At 45.2% G+C, this 13048-nt stretch overlaps 1 long non-coding RNA gene across 1 annotated transcript; it reads right to left on the bottom strand.

The window, feature by feature from the left end:
• Positions 1-10832: 10832 nt before the first annotated feature.
• LOC115467074 lies at positions 10833-13048 on the bottom strand. The gene is made up of 3 exons (XR_003941639.1): positions 11589-13048; positions 11300-11358; positions 10833-11107 (listed from the first exon to the last, which is right to left on the bottom strand). It is a non-coding gene; the product is annotated as an uncharacterized LOC115467074 (long non-coding RNA).

Here is a 13048-nt window from a genome sequence, read left to right on the forward strand (position 1 = left end):
AGTATGCAGGTCCCCAGAGCAATTTTAGTTTAGTTGGTGCTGCGCGGGACCCATGCAGAGAGGAAAAATCGGAAGAAAAAAAAAACAAGCAAGCAAGTGCAGTCAGGGACGTCCAAATTAAACTGATAGTAAAAGGGGGAATCAAACCAGCAACCTTCTGATTACAAGCTCAGTGTTCTAGCCAGTGCACCATGTTATTCAGTTGTTTAGATATCCTTCCCTTTCCATTAAGTCCCTCCAAGTTTCTGTCAGCCAATCACAGCTCGTTTAGCTGACATCGTTTAGCTAAACAGCTGTGATTGCCTGACAGAAACTTGGAGAGACTTAATGGAAAGGGAAGGACATCTACACTACTGAATAACGTGGTGCACTGGCTAGAGCACTGAGCTTGTAATCAGAAGGTTGCTGGTTTAAATCCCCCTTTTTTTTTTACTATCGTGGTAATTTAGACGTCCCTGACTGCACTTGCTTGGTTTTTTTTTTCTTCCAATTTTTCCTCTCTGCATGGGTCCCGCGCAGCACCGACTAAACTAAAATTACTTCAGGGACCTGCATACTGCTGTCATGGAGCTGGGGATGACATTTGAGGCTGGCTTACAAGTTGAAAAAAAAGTGTTTAACCTTTGGGTTTTTTTTGGTGGGAGGGGGTTAGTGACCACTGGGAGAGTCGGGGAAGGTCATCCCCGGTTCCCTCCGGTGGTCATCTAGTCATTTAGGGCACTTTTTTGGGACCTGTTCGTGAAAAAAACGGGTCCAACAAAAGTGACCTAAATTCTCTCTAAAAACACCTTTCTTTTTTCCATTATCGGCCGAGCACGCACATCTCTGTTCAGCCGATAACCACACCTCAGTCCCACCTTCGCCACGCCTCCGACACGCCCCCATCAACTTTATTCGTTCCCGCAACAGAGTGCAGTTGGAAACGCCCAAAATCGGCTTTTGATTATACCAATTTGGGCACCCCTGTGAGAAAGACGTCCATGTCCCGATTTAGGTCGGAATATAGGCGTTTTTCTCTTTCGATTATAAGCAGGATTGTGTTGTCATTGCAAGTAGTATACCATGCCATACTTTGTATTATTGTTCGAATATTTTTACTACTCTAATTGCCTACTGCTCATGTTTGATCTATTCTTACTGTACACCGCCTTGAGTGAATTCCTTCAAAAAGGCGGTACATAAATCCTAATAAATAAATAAAATCCTGTGTCCATGCTGACTTCATACATTTCAAATTCTTGCTGACCTCCATGCAAGTGAGAGTCAAGTTGGGACCTGATATAGGTCCAGAGCGTGCTGGAACGTAGCCAGCATCCTGATTGCAGCACATGCGCCTACATTGAACTGCTGCAGTGGTTGATTATGCAGGCTGAGCTGGGAAAGGACAGGAAGAAAGAGACAGACTGTGGAGCTTGGCCTGGCAGAGCTCTAGAGCATGCACAGTTTTTTGCACATGTGCAATTGGGCTCTGGAGCTTCGATTGACCTCAGTTAAAGTCAGGAACTAAATTGTGGAGGCAACCAACAAAGTTACTATGAAAAATCGTAGTTCCCGCTAGTTTCAAGGGAGGCCTGCCCAGAATGAATGGGGAGATAGAGGAGGCATGAGCCACATATTGGAAGCCAGGTAAGAAGCTGGCTGTGCTGCAGAATATTAGATTAGAATGGGCATTTTTTATATGATGTCTAAATCTGATTTTAGACATTTTGCTGAAAATGTCCAAAAATCAAGTGGTGAACATTACGATTTTTGAACAAGAAAAACAACTATCTTTTTGTTTTGAAAATGGCTATTTGCATCTATCGTTTTGGATCATTTTTGGAAAAAAAATGTCCAAGTGAAAAACACACAAAAACAAGCCATTGAGATGTAATGGGGGGGGGGCCATCATTCTTAGTAGAATGGCCACATAAACATCCCAGAAGAACAGTGGGACACCTTAGAAGACACTGCAGTGGACATCATATAAAAGGTCCCTGTCATGGCTGTGGTCATGCCCTGCGTCCAGATTCACTTGCTCTGGTGTTCCTGCAGCCAAGTCTCGCTCCTAGTTGTGACATTATCAGTAAAGTCCTTTATAAAGCACCATGAAATTTTCATGCTTTGCTTTTGCAACAGGTCTCTTAACCTTATCTTTGTGTTCCCTGTCTTCATCCATTTCCAGCTTGGCTTTATTCCTTTCATATCTTGATTCCTGTCTAGCTTTGTTCCTGTGAGTCTTGTCTTTGAATCGTTGTTCCTATGTGGCTTGCCTCTGAAGTCATGTACCTGTAAGCCTTGCTTCTAAACCTTGTTCCTGAAGCTTTACTTTTGTGTGGAGATTTGCCTTTAACCCTTTACTTTTTGAATCTGCTCTTTGAGTTTGTGAGAACTGGCTCCTCCGTTTAGCTATGCTTTTTAACTCAGCTGTGAGCTGTTCCTCTGTGTGGTTAGTCTTTAACCCTTTACTTTCTGTATTTGCTGTTTGAGTCTGTGAGAACTTGCTCCTCCATTTAGCTGTGCTTTGAGCTCAGCTGTGAGATGTTTCTCTGTGTGGTTGCTGTTTGGGCTGCTCTTCCATTTAGCTGTGGCTTCTAGCATAGCCATGACCTACCTCTCTGTTTGGATGGGCTGCTCTGTTTAGCTGTGACTGCTAGCACAGCCCTGAGCTACCTCTCCCTTTGGTTTCTGTTTGAGTCTGAGTGGGCTGCTCTTCCGTTTAGCTGTGGCTTCTAGCACAACCATGAACTGCCTCTCTGTGTATGAGTGGGCTGTTCCTTCATTTAGCTGTGGCTTCTAGCACAGCCCTGAGCTACCTCTTTCTTTGGTTTCTGTTTGAGTCTGAGTGAACTACTCTTCTGTTTAGCTGTGGCTTCTACCACAGCCCTGAGCTGTCTCTCTGCGTGGTTTCTGTTTGAGTCCTCTCTGTGTGGTTTCCCTTTTACCCTTGACTTGCTGAGTGGGATGCGCTTCCGTTTAGCTATGCTTCCTAGCACAGCCTTGAGTTGTCTTTCTGTGTGGTTTCTGTTTGAGTCTGTTTGAGCTGCTCTTCAATGTGGCTTTGGGTTCTAGCACAGCCTGAGCTGCCTCTCTGTGTGATTTCCCTTTTACCTTTATTTGCTGATTCTGTTTGGGCTGCTCTTCTGTATAGCTGTGGTTTCCAACACAGCCCTGAGCTGCCTCTCTGTTTGGTTTCCGTTTAACCTTTTACGTGTTGATTGTACTATGTAAGCCTGTATGGTTACTCTTTTGTCTGACAGTGCTTTCAGGCACAGTGTGAGCTATTTCTTTGCATGGGGTTGTCTTTTACCTCTCAGTTACTGTTTGTGGCTGTGTGTAGGGTCTTTGGGCTTTTTGTTGTGGCTGTGTTTTGCGCAATATGCACTGTTTGGTTAGTATTTTTTTCTTTCTGTTTGTTTGGGTTCCAAATTGGCCTTGCGGCCCGTACGCTTGGACTCCGTTACGTTTGGGTTCCAATTCTGCCTTTCTTTTCTGGTTCCTGCTACAGTCAATCTCCATTCCTGGTTCCTGCTACAGCTAAGCTCCGTTCATGGGTCCTGTTACAACCAAGGTCCATTCCTGGTCCCTGCTACAGCCAAGCTTTGTTTCTGGTTCCTGCTACAGCCAAGCTTCGTTCCTGCCTTGTATTTAGTTTGCACTGTTTTGTTTGCTGTGTTTTGTGCCTTGTCTTACTGTGTCAGAACCCAGTTGTAGTTTTGTCCTGTGTCCTGCAGGGTTCCTGTCTGGGTTCAGTTCTTGCCCTTTACTTTGCTTCTTTGTTTTGTCTTGATCAAGCTTATGTCCTGCCTCTGCTTTGTTGTCCAGTGTGCCCTAGGCCATTCCAGAGGACTTGTCTGCTGCAGCCCTGCATGCAGTCCAAGGGCTCACCATCCCAGAATCCGTGACAATCCCAGATACAAATCTCACCATTACCTCCTTATATTGTATGGTGAACCCTCTAAAATCCACCAAAAACCTACTGTACCCAACTGTAACCCACTACAATAACCTTATGCCTGCAGGTATCACCTATATATGGTGGGTTTTGGAGGGCTCACACTTTCCACCACAAGTATAACAGTTACAGTGAGATATAGGCCTGCATTCCCTTCTCTACAGTTCACTGTACCAACTACTGGGCGATTGCAGAAATCATGATTGCTGCTATGGAAAGACTGGTTATAATATCTGAAGATCTCATACAGGCTAGTATGTACTGTTTCTATCACTGCTTTGAGGTGTTGGAGGGGGTCAGTGACCACTGGGTAAGTAGGGGGAGGTTATGCCTTAATATTTTCAGTGGTTGTTTGGTCAGTTTGACACCTTTTGGTGACTTATTAGTGATTGAAACAAGTCTAGACCAAAACATCTAACTTTTAGGACTGAACATTTTTTATTTGTTTTTTTTATGACAGAAAAACATCCAAGTTTTGGGATTGCCCTTATCCCACCTTCAACATACCTCTGATACACCCTATTGTGATTTGGATGCATTGCAGATGAACTGCATTAAAAAAAAGTCTTAAAAATGTGTAACATTCCCTTACAGGGAACTCCTGGATTTAGGGCCTGACCTAACTGGAGTCTCCCAAGGGCAGTATCCGATGGTATCTTACTCATTTGGCACTCAGTGCCTCCACCTGGGGAAGAAAAGCATTAGTGGGTACGATTATCCTCTCTTCCCCCCAGGAAAAGTAAAAAAAAAAAAACTGCTGTGAACAGGACTGGCTAATAAACAGGTTTTATTGAACTATTTATACAGACATCTATTACTTAGATACTCTAAACAAACACCAATAGTTGTGATGTGTGGGCATAGCTGTGTGGCCTAGGTCCCTACTTTCCTTTCGTTTCAAGTTCACCCTTTCCAAGTCCCCTCAGATCTCACCCCTCCGCAGGAGACTTTATGGGCTAGTGACTGCTGGACTTCCATGCTGGTTATGCCTGTCTCTGCTGTGGCTCCTTGGAAGCTCTTCCTGGGCTCTGAAGACTGGCTATCCTTCCAGGAGCAGTTCTCCTCCACTGGGCTCCTATTGCTAGCCACACCTAGGCAGCCTTCACCCTTGCCGGGCTCCTAGTGCTGATTGCACCCCAGAGGCCTTCACCAACATTGGGTCCCTAGTGACAATCGCATCCCAGAGGCCTTTACCCTCACTGTGTCTCTAGTGCAGATCACATCCCGGAGGCCTTGTCCCTCACAGGTCCTCTCTTCAAGAGAAGCCTCTGGGGTTTCTCCATGCTGGAGTTCAGCATTACCAGCTCTTAACAGGGCTCTTCAGCCACCAGTTTCAGGGTTGCCCACTAGAGGGCTGCCTCTCCTCTTCTCAGCCCCAGACACCAATACTGCCCACCTAGGCCATTTTATTCTGCCCTGAGCTATTCCCAAAGGCTTCCTTGCCTTGAGCAATACTCCCAAGGGCTTCTGTTCTTCAGGAGACCCTCCAATGGTACTTTTTCTGCAAGGGTTCAGAGTTTCTTAGTGAGACTCTAGCCACCAGTAGCAAGGTTTCCTAGAAGACTGTCTTCCATCTCAACCAGAATTATCAGAGATAGCTCAGCATGAGACAAACACCCTCCATACACTTGATCGCTCTCTTTGTGAATTCCCACCATGCCAACAACCTCCCTCTCCACTAAACTTACGGGGAGCAGGTTTTTCATTTCCTTTTATTTGATCCATCTCTATTTGGTGTATGTGCATCATTTGTTCCACAAGCTTTATTCCCCTCAAATGTAACAATATTCTAACAGCCACATTCCTGTACACTGTGGCATTCCTAGCCTGTTCACCACCTGGGGCGGGTCACCGCTACCCCCCCCCCCCCCCCAGTGCCTCATCCCTCTGAAATGCATCATACACCCCCAAAGCATCACCCCTGAAGTGCATCTCACCCCCCCCCCCCCCCTCCAAAGCTCATCACCTGACCTTCCATCAAGGAGGTGTGTGGAGCAGGTTTGTGGCTGTTAGCTCTGCCGGTCCCCTGCCTCGGAACAGGAAGTAACGTTAGAAGAGGCACTGTACCTGCAGAGATGACAGCTATGTACCTGCTCTGCGCACCCCCTTGCTGCCTGCTCCCTGAGGCAGACCGCCCTCACTGTCCCGCCTTTGGTATGCTACTGCCTGTACAGCACTACTAAGGCAAGCAAACTGACAGTTCACCTTAGAAAGAATAAGCTGTTTGTGTTTTAAAAGCACTTTACCAGGATTTCTTCTCTCTCCTTATTCTCAACACGGGGGGAGGGGGGGGTTTCACCCTCCCCCTTTTTACCTTCTTGTTGTCCTGAACAAGACAGTACAGATTAATTTTAATCATACCTTATAGCAGAGTCTACCTACACTCCTTGGTTCTGGTGGTACAATAAGCAAACAACTGTCTGTGTATTACCTGATAGGTACTTGTGCAGGGTGATCTAAGTTGTTATATGTTAACCTTAAAGTAGGCCTCACAGTTCTTTGTGACCTTCTAGGTCCTGTTTCTTTCAGTGCTTCATTTGTATCAGACTCCTCAGTCTCTGACTCACATTTGTATGTTTTTTTCACTCACACTGCCATTTTGCAGCGGCGTCGACTGGAAAAGGAGGGAGGCAGGCATGCTGCGTCCCTCCTCCAACGAAAGGTAGGGGGCCGAGAGGGGGGGTTGTCACCACGGACCACCAGGGATTCAAAGGACAACGCTGGGGGGGGGGGAGAACCTTTGGCCGGAGACGGCCACTTCACCATTTCTGGGGTTTGGGGGGGCTGGAGACCCACCGGATCTCCAGCCCTCCCTGAACATGGGGGGGGGGGGATCGTTGGGGGGACCAGAGGTCCACCGGACCTCCAGACCCTGTTCACGTTTGCTTTGGGAGGGAACGGGGGCCTGCCAGCATGCAACTGCATGCTGGACAGGGCTCACCATTCCTCCCCAATGATCCGCAAAGTCTAACGCCAGCTCAGAGCTGGTGTTGATTTTGCTGCGGCCAGCGACCCAATCTTTGGCGTGCTGGATGCTAATCATTGAGGATGAATGCGTTAAGCGCTGATTAGCATTCATTTGCAAGCTAATTGCACTAGTAGCCCTGTTTAGCATGCATTTGCATGCTACTTGCGCTAAGAGCCCTCGAGTGCGTTGTTTCAGGCGCTCGAGGACTCTGATCATGGGTCGGCAGCAAACTCTGGCGCTAGTATAGCGTTAACAGCCTCTAGTGCCAGAGTTTGCTTTTGATCATGAGGGCCTAAGTGCCATACTGGGTGCCATAGTTGACTCATCCCAAATAAGGATTTTAGCATCTCTAATGATGGAAGCATCATTTAATGTTAATCTGATACTTGATGTTGACGTTTCCAGTAGAGGAACAGGTAACTTAGACTGTGAATGATAAGTTTGTCCTCCTGGAAGGAGATTTGCAGCAATTCCTGTAGAAGCAACAGGTAGTGCAATTCCTCCATCTCCTCGGATGGAGCTCAGGTTAGTATTATACGTATACGTTTTTCCACTTCCAGCAGGACCATCTAGGAAGAAGCAAGTGAGGTTTATGTTTTTTGTATTGCAAGCAGAAAGTATAGTATGAAATGCTTCTCTTTGCTCATTATTTAGTTTTTCTTCCATTTGTTCAGTTTTCTGCTTTTCATCTCCAATATTGAAGGTAAATTTAGGATCTTCTATTCTGTGGATGACTGTTGGTAAACCAAAGTGTTCAAGTTTTTTGCCATGTGTAGTCAGAACGGCTTGGATTTTCTGAAGGCACAATTGTTCACAAATCAAGCAATCACCTTTGCAACCATGGATGTGTTGAAAATCTTGTGTCATATTAAGTTTGTATTTTTGGAAAATTTGGAAAGCATTTGATGGTATGGCAAAAACACAAATGTATGCAAAAAGGTGTCTGATTTGCTGTGGCATGCTGCATGTGAGTGCATCGTCTAAGGTGTTCTCCCACAGAGCTTCATCGTCAATGAGCCCCATTTTCTTGGCTGCATCTTGAAATGTATTATAAAGAACACATGCAACTATTTTTAAGTCTTGAAAGGACTTAGCCCCTGGTTTGTGTAGTAGAATTAGCCTTAAACAGTTACGCTCAGGGTCCGGTGAAAAATGAACTGCATTCATTCTCCTAATTGTTTTGTCATGTCCTGCTTTTCTACATTTCCAGTTTCGTTCTCCTTTGTCGAAAGTATAGTACATAGGAATATCTACATACAAAATGGTCTTTGGAGGATTGTCTTCTGTATTAAGTTTAAACCATACTGTTAAAGTGGTGTCCCTGGTTCTGGCTCTTTGTACTGCAGCCTCAACTCGTTAGGGTGAAAAACAATGCTTTGTTGATCTGGTAAGTGTACTTCCAATCTCTGGATAGTATGTGATTGGTGATGCATTTCAAAACTGTTTAATCACCATGCAGCTTCAGGAGTCTAACATATCTAGAGTCAGTAAACGTTTTAATTTCATCATGTTGTAAAGTTTAGTGCTCTGTAATAACCACATTGGCACAATCGTGTCCTTTATAGACATATTTAAAGAGGTACGTGACACTTTTAATAGATAAACATACTTCCACATTTATATGGGAATTGTACTTTAAAATTAAGTAAGGGTTATAAAGGACTACCCAATTGTTATTAATGAATTTTCCATTTAAGAGTGTACTGACGCCGTTATCCCTTCTGCGGTATTTAGGATATCCGTCACAGTTCTCAATAGTTTCATTTTGGAATGGTTTTAGAAACTGTTTAGAACACTTCCTATAAAGAATGCAGGGATAATTTAAGTTATGGTCACTGCATGGGCCATGTGTCATATGTTTAGCAACTGTTGCATGGAGATGTGGAAAGTTGTTTATTTCAGGAATTTCAGCACATATGATTTTGTCAATTATTTCCTTTCTTTTCGACTTGTATTCCTCTTTCATGATAATTAATATATGAGCGTGAGGTAAACCACGCTTTTGAAATTTAATGACATGAATTTTTGCAAGAGGGACACCAACCAGCTTATTTTCGAAAGAGAAGGCCAGCCATCTTCCGACACAAATCGGGAGATGGCTGGCCATCTCTCAAGGCCGGCGAAATCGGCATAATTGAAAGCCGATTTTGGCCAGCCACAACTGCTGTCCGTCGCCGGGATGGCCAAAGTTCCCGGGGGGTGTCAGAAGGGTAGCAAAGGCCTGCCGGGGCGTTACTAACCCCCTTCCACCCTCAAAAAACAACTTTAAAAACTTTTTTGGCAGCCTCAAATGTCATACTCAGGTCCATCGCAGCAGTATACAGGTCCCTGGAGCAGTTTTAGTGGGTGCAGTGGACTTCAGGCAGGTGGACCCAGGCCCATCCCCCCCTACCTGTTACACTTCTAGTGGAAAATTGGGAGCCCTTCAAAACCCACCTAAAATCCACTGTACCCACATATAGGTGCCCCCCTTCACCCCTTAGGGCTATGGTAGTGGTGTATAGTTGTGGGGAGTGGGTTTGGGTTTTTTGGGGGGGGGGTTCAGCACCCAAGGTAAAGGAGCTATGCACCTGAGACCAATTTGCGAAGTCCACTGTAGTGCCCCCTATGGTGCCCGGTTGGTGCCCTGGCATGTGAGGGGGACCAGTGCACTACAAATCCTGGCCCCTCCCATGACCAAATGCCTTGGATTTGTTTGTTTTTGAGATGGGCGCCATTCGTTTCCATTATTGGCAAAAACCGATGGTGCCCATCTCTAAATCCGGTGATCTCAGCATTTAGGTCGACCATCTTTAATGTTGACCTAAATGTTGAGATTTGGGCGTCCCCAACCGTATTATCGAAATGAAAATGGGCACCTATCTCGTTCAAAAATACGGTTGGCCCCGCCACTTTGCGGCGCCGTCCTCGGAGTTGGGTGCCCTTACAGATGGGCGTCCCCGGTCGAAAATGCCCATCCAAGTATATGTTTTTTGCATATATCGTGTAGTAACTCTTTCAGTTTTAAATGAAACACCTTTGCCAATAAGTCAGGTCGAAACTCTGGTGCCTGACCTTTTTTTAAATTTTTGAGTAATTTCTTCCCATCTTGGGTTGCAAGTCATAGTAATGAACAGATCTGGCTTGCCATATTTGCAAACTATTGCCATTGCATCCTGAAAATTTTGATGCATATTTCTTGGGTTGCCAGCAAATGATGATGGTAAAATAAATGCCTGGCCAGATGTAAATCCTCTATTTGCAGCTTCAGTTGCAAGGTGGTCCATTAACCCAGAGCATTTTTCAACTCTTAACAGTTTTTGATTTTGTTGAATATAATTAAGTCTTTTTGCCTCTGTTTTAATATATTGTAAGGTCTCCACCACCGGGAGACTCTTTGAAAAGTCTCCTGCACCGTGAGACTCTTGAATCCCTCGGCCCTTTAGCTGAACTGCGTGCTGTAATCCATTGCTAAAGAGCATACAGCACTCCACAAGGTCAGATCATTATACTTTATTGTAATCCCTTTGTGTCAACTTCTCCTCCAAAGGTAGTTCCCACCCCAGCATTTCTCAAGAAGCATAGCAGTTCAACAGCATAGTATTCAAAACAAAACCCCAAAAGGTCCCAAAATCTCAGCAGTTTGTATAAAGCAGTTATGCAAAGCAATTCTTCACTGGGGGAGTAAGGGGAGATCATCCCCGATTCTCTCTGGTGGTCATCTGGTCAGTTCAGGCACCTTTTTGAGGCTTGGTCATGAAAAAAAACGGACCAAGTAAAGTCGACCAAATACTCGTCAGGGACGCCCTTCTTTTTCCATTATTGGCTGAGGACGCCCATCTCTTAAGGATGCCCCAGAATGTGGAAAAAAAACAAATCTTTATATAAATGTGACAAGACCATCATGAAAATGAGTAAACCAAACTTTTATTAATATAAATGTGACACGAACATCATTGAAATGAGGAAACCAAAAATGTATAAATATAAACGCAACGAGAACATCAAGGAAATGAGAAAACCAAAAATTTATTTTTATAAACCCGGCAAGAACATCATGGAAATGAGGAAACCCAAAAATGTATTTATATGAACGAGACAGGAACATCATACAAGGAGGGAAAAAATATTTAGATATGCACATGACCACTCCGCTCATATGTTTGGTGAAGTTAGAGGGTGGGTGTCATTTGAGGAATACAGGGTTGCTCTGGCTTCATGGAGACCTGCATAAGGGGAAAAAGAATGCATATTAGAGCATAGCATGGGTGTCTACAAGTATGTAAACAGTACCTGTGGGTGGGAGAGCTGGGGAAATTGCATCAAGGCAGTACTACTACTACTACTACTACTACTTATAGCGGAAAAGCAACACATGAAATGAATGGGAAATGAAAGGCAGAAGTAACAGAACATACCTTGTGCCACTGTGCCCTGCTGTGTTGAATCCACAATGCTGTTCCTGGCTTCTTGTACACTTTCAAAGAAAAAACAAGACAACAACAAAAAAAACAAAGGAAAAATTGTGAGTCACCAGAGGTGTGATGCAAACATAAGACAGTCCTACCATGGATACTTTCCATGGACATTGTTGGTCTGTTGAAGCATTAGGCATTCACTTGTGAGGGCAAGAAAGAGAATTAGAGGGAGTAGCAGAACCAACAGATGCCAGGATGGCAAAGAGCAGGAATGTGTGGCAATTGTTACCTTGCCTGGATGTAATGTGCGGTGGAACACCGCAGACATGCTGGTTTGAAACAGGAGCACTGTTCCATGCTCCATGTGAACCTGTACAAAAGAGGAGAAATGTTAGACACACACACGCATGGAAGCAAGGGTGTGGGGAAATAAAATTGTGAAACAACCTACCATACCCCCTGGGTATATGCATAGACTGTTGTCTTGTGCCAGTAGGGAGAGGAACGAAAATCAGTATTTCATGCAGTCATTCACCGATGGATAGGAAAGGGAAATGGGGAGACAACTCTTACAGTGTGTCGATGGTGTCTGGGACACAGGATAGGGGGAATAGTGTGCACTGTTCCTCATTTCATGCAGATCTGCATATATAGAACAAGAGTGTAGATTGCGGCCAGACTAGTCTTTTTTGCTTGCAGTCATGGAAAATATGGGACTCTACCTACCAAAGACATAAACCTTGGCTCACAGAACACTGGGGCAAGAAATATGGTACAGGACAATTGGGATAGGGCCCTGTGGTCCAGCTTTCCAAGTTCCTGTGCAAAATACAAACAGAATGACAACAGACACAAAAAGCTGCCTAGAAAGGGCACAGGTGGAAAGGGGCTCGCCTTGTAAACTATGGACACAGTTTGGATGGTGTTCCAGCACATGATGTCAGCCAACCTCCGAATCTCAGTGACTATCTTCCACATCCCGTTGAGCATCTCGGTTCACATCTCCCGCATTTCGTCACACATCTCACTTCTGAGATGATCGACAGAACAACAGATGAGATGCATCTCTCGCAAGATGCTCTTGAGGAATCACTATGTACCATGGTTCCAGTCTCTCTGCCTTTCCAACATACTGTTAATAGATGAGATACACTGTCCCCCAGCATCATGGGATAACAGTACAGGGGAATCAACACTGTCACTTACCAGCATCTCTCCCACAACACTTAGCCTACATGTGGAGGACTCCACTGAAAGGGACCCACCTGCAGAGGTGGGTTCCCTGCTGGTACTGCCCAGTGTCCCCTGTATATTCTCAGACATACATTCTGACAACACAGAGCTCAACCCCATGGAACTGGCTTGCCAAGATGTGGGAGAGCGTGAACAGGCGACCGCTTCCTCCACTCGCTCCTGTCCTCGACCTTTGCCTGGTACAGGGACTTCGCCTGGTACTGATACAGGGATGTAGGGCACCTCCTCTGGACATGGCACTGGCAAGAAAATTGGGAAATGAAAGTATATACTTACATATGTCAACAACCCACATCAGTACAGAAACACATCCTGCAAATAGACCACTTACCGACTTCTGGCTGATCACATGTATCAAACCATTCCGGCACCCCAATCATGGTATCCAGGAGCAGGGTGGTGTTCACCAGCTCTTCAGCAGGTGTCATCTGGATGTCGACTGGCGGACCACCACCATTCTGCTGCTGCAAAGCCCTGATCCTAGACACTTTGTCT

The sequence above is a fragment of the Microcaecilia unicolor genome, chromosome 3 (assembly GCF_901765095.1).
Source record: "Microcaecilia unicolor chromosome 3, aMicUni1.1, whole genome shotgun sequence".
NCBI lineage: Eukaryota > Metazoa > Chordata > Amphibia > Gymnophiona > Siphonopidae > Microcaecilia > Microcaecilia unicolor.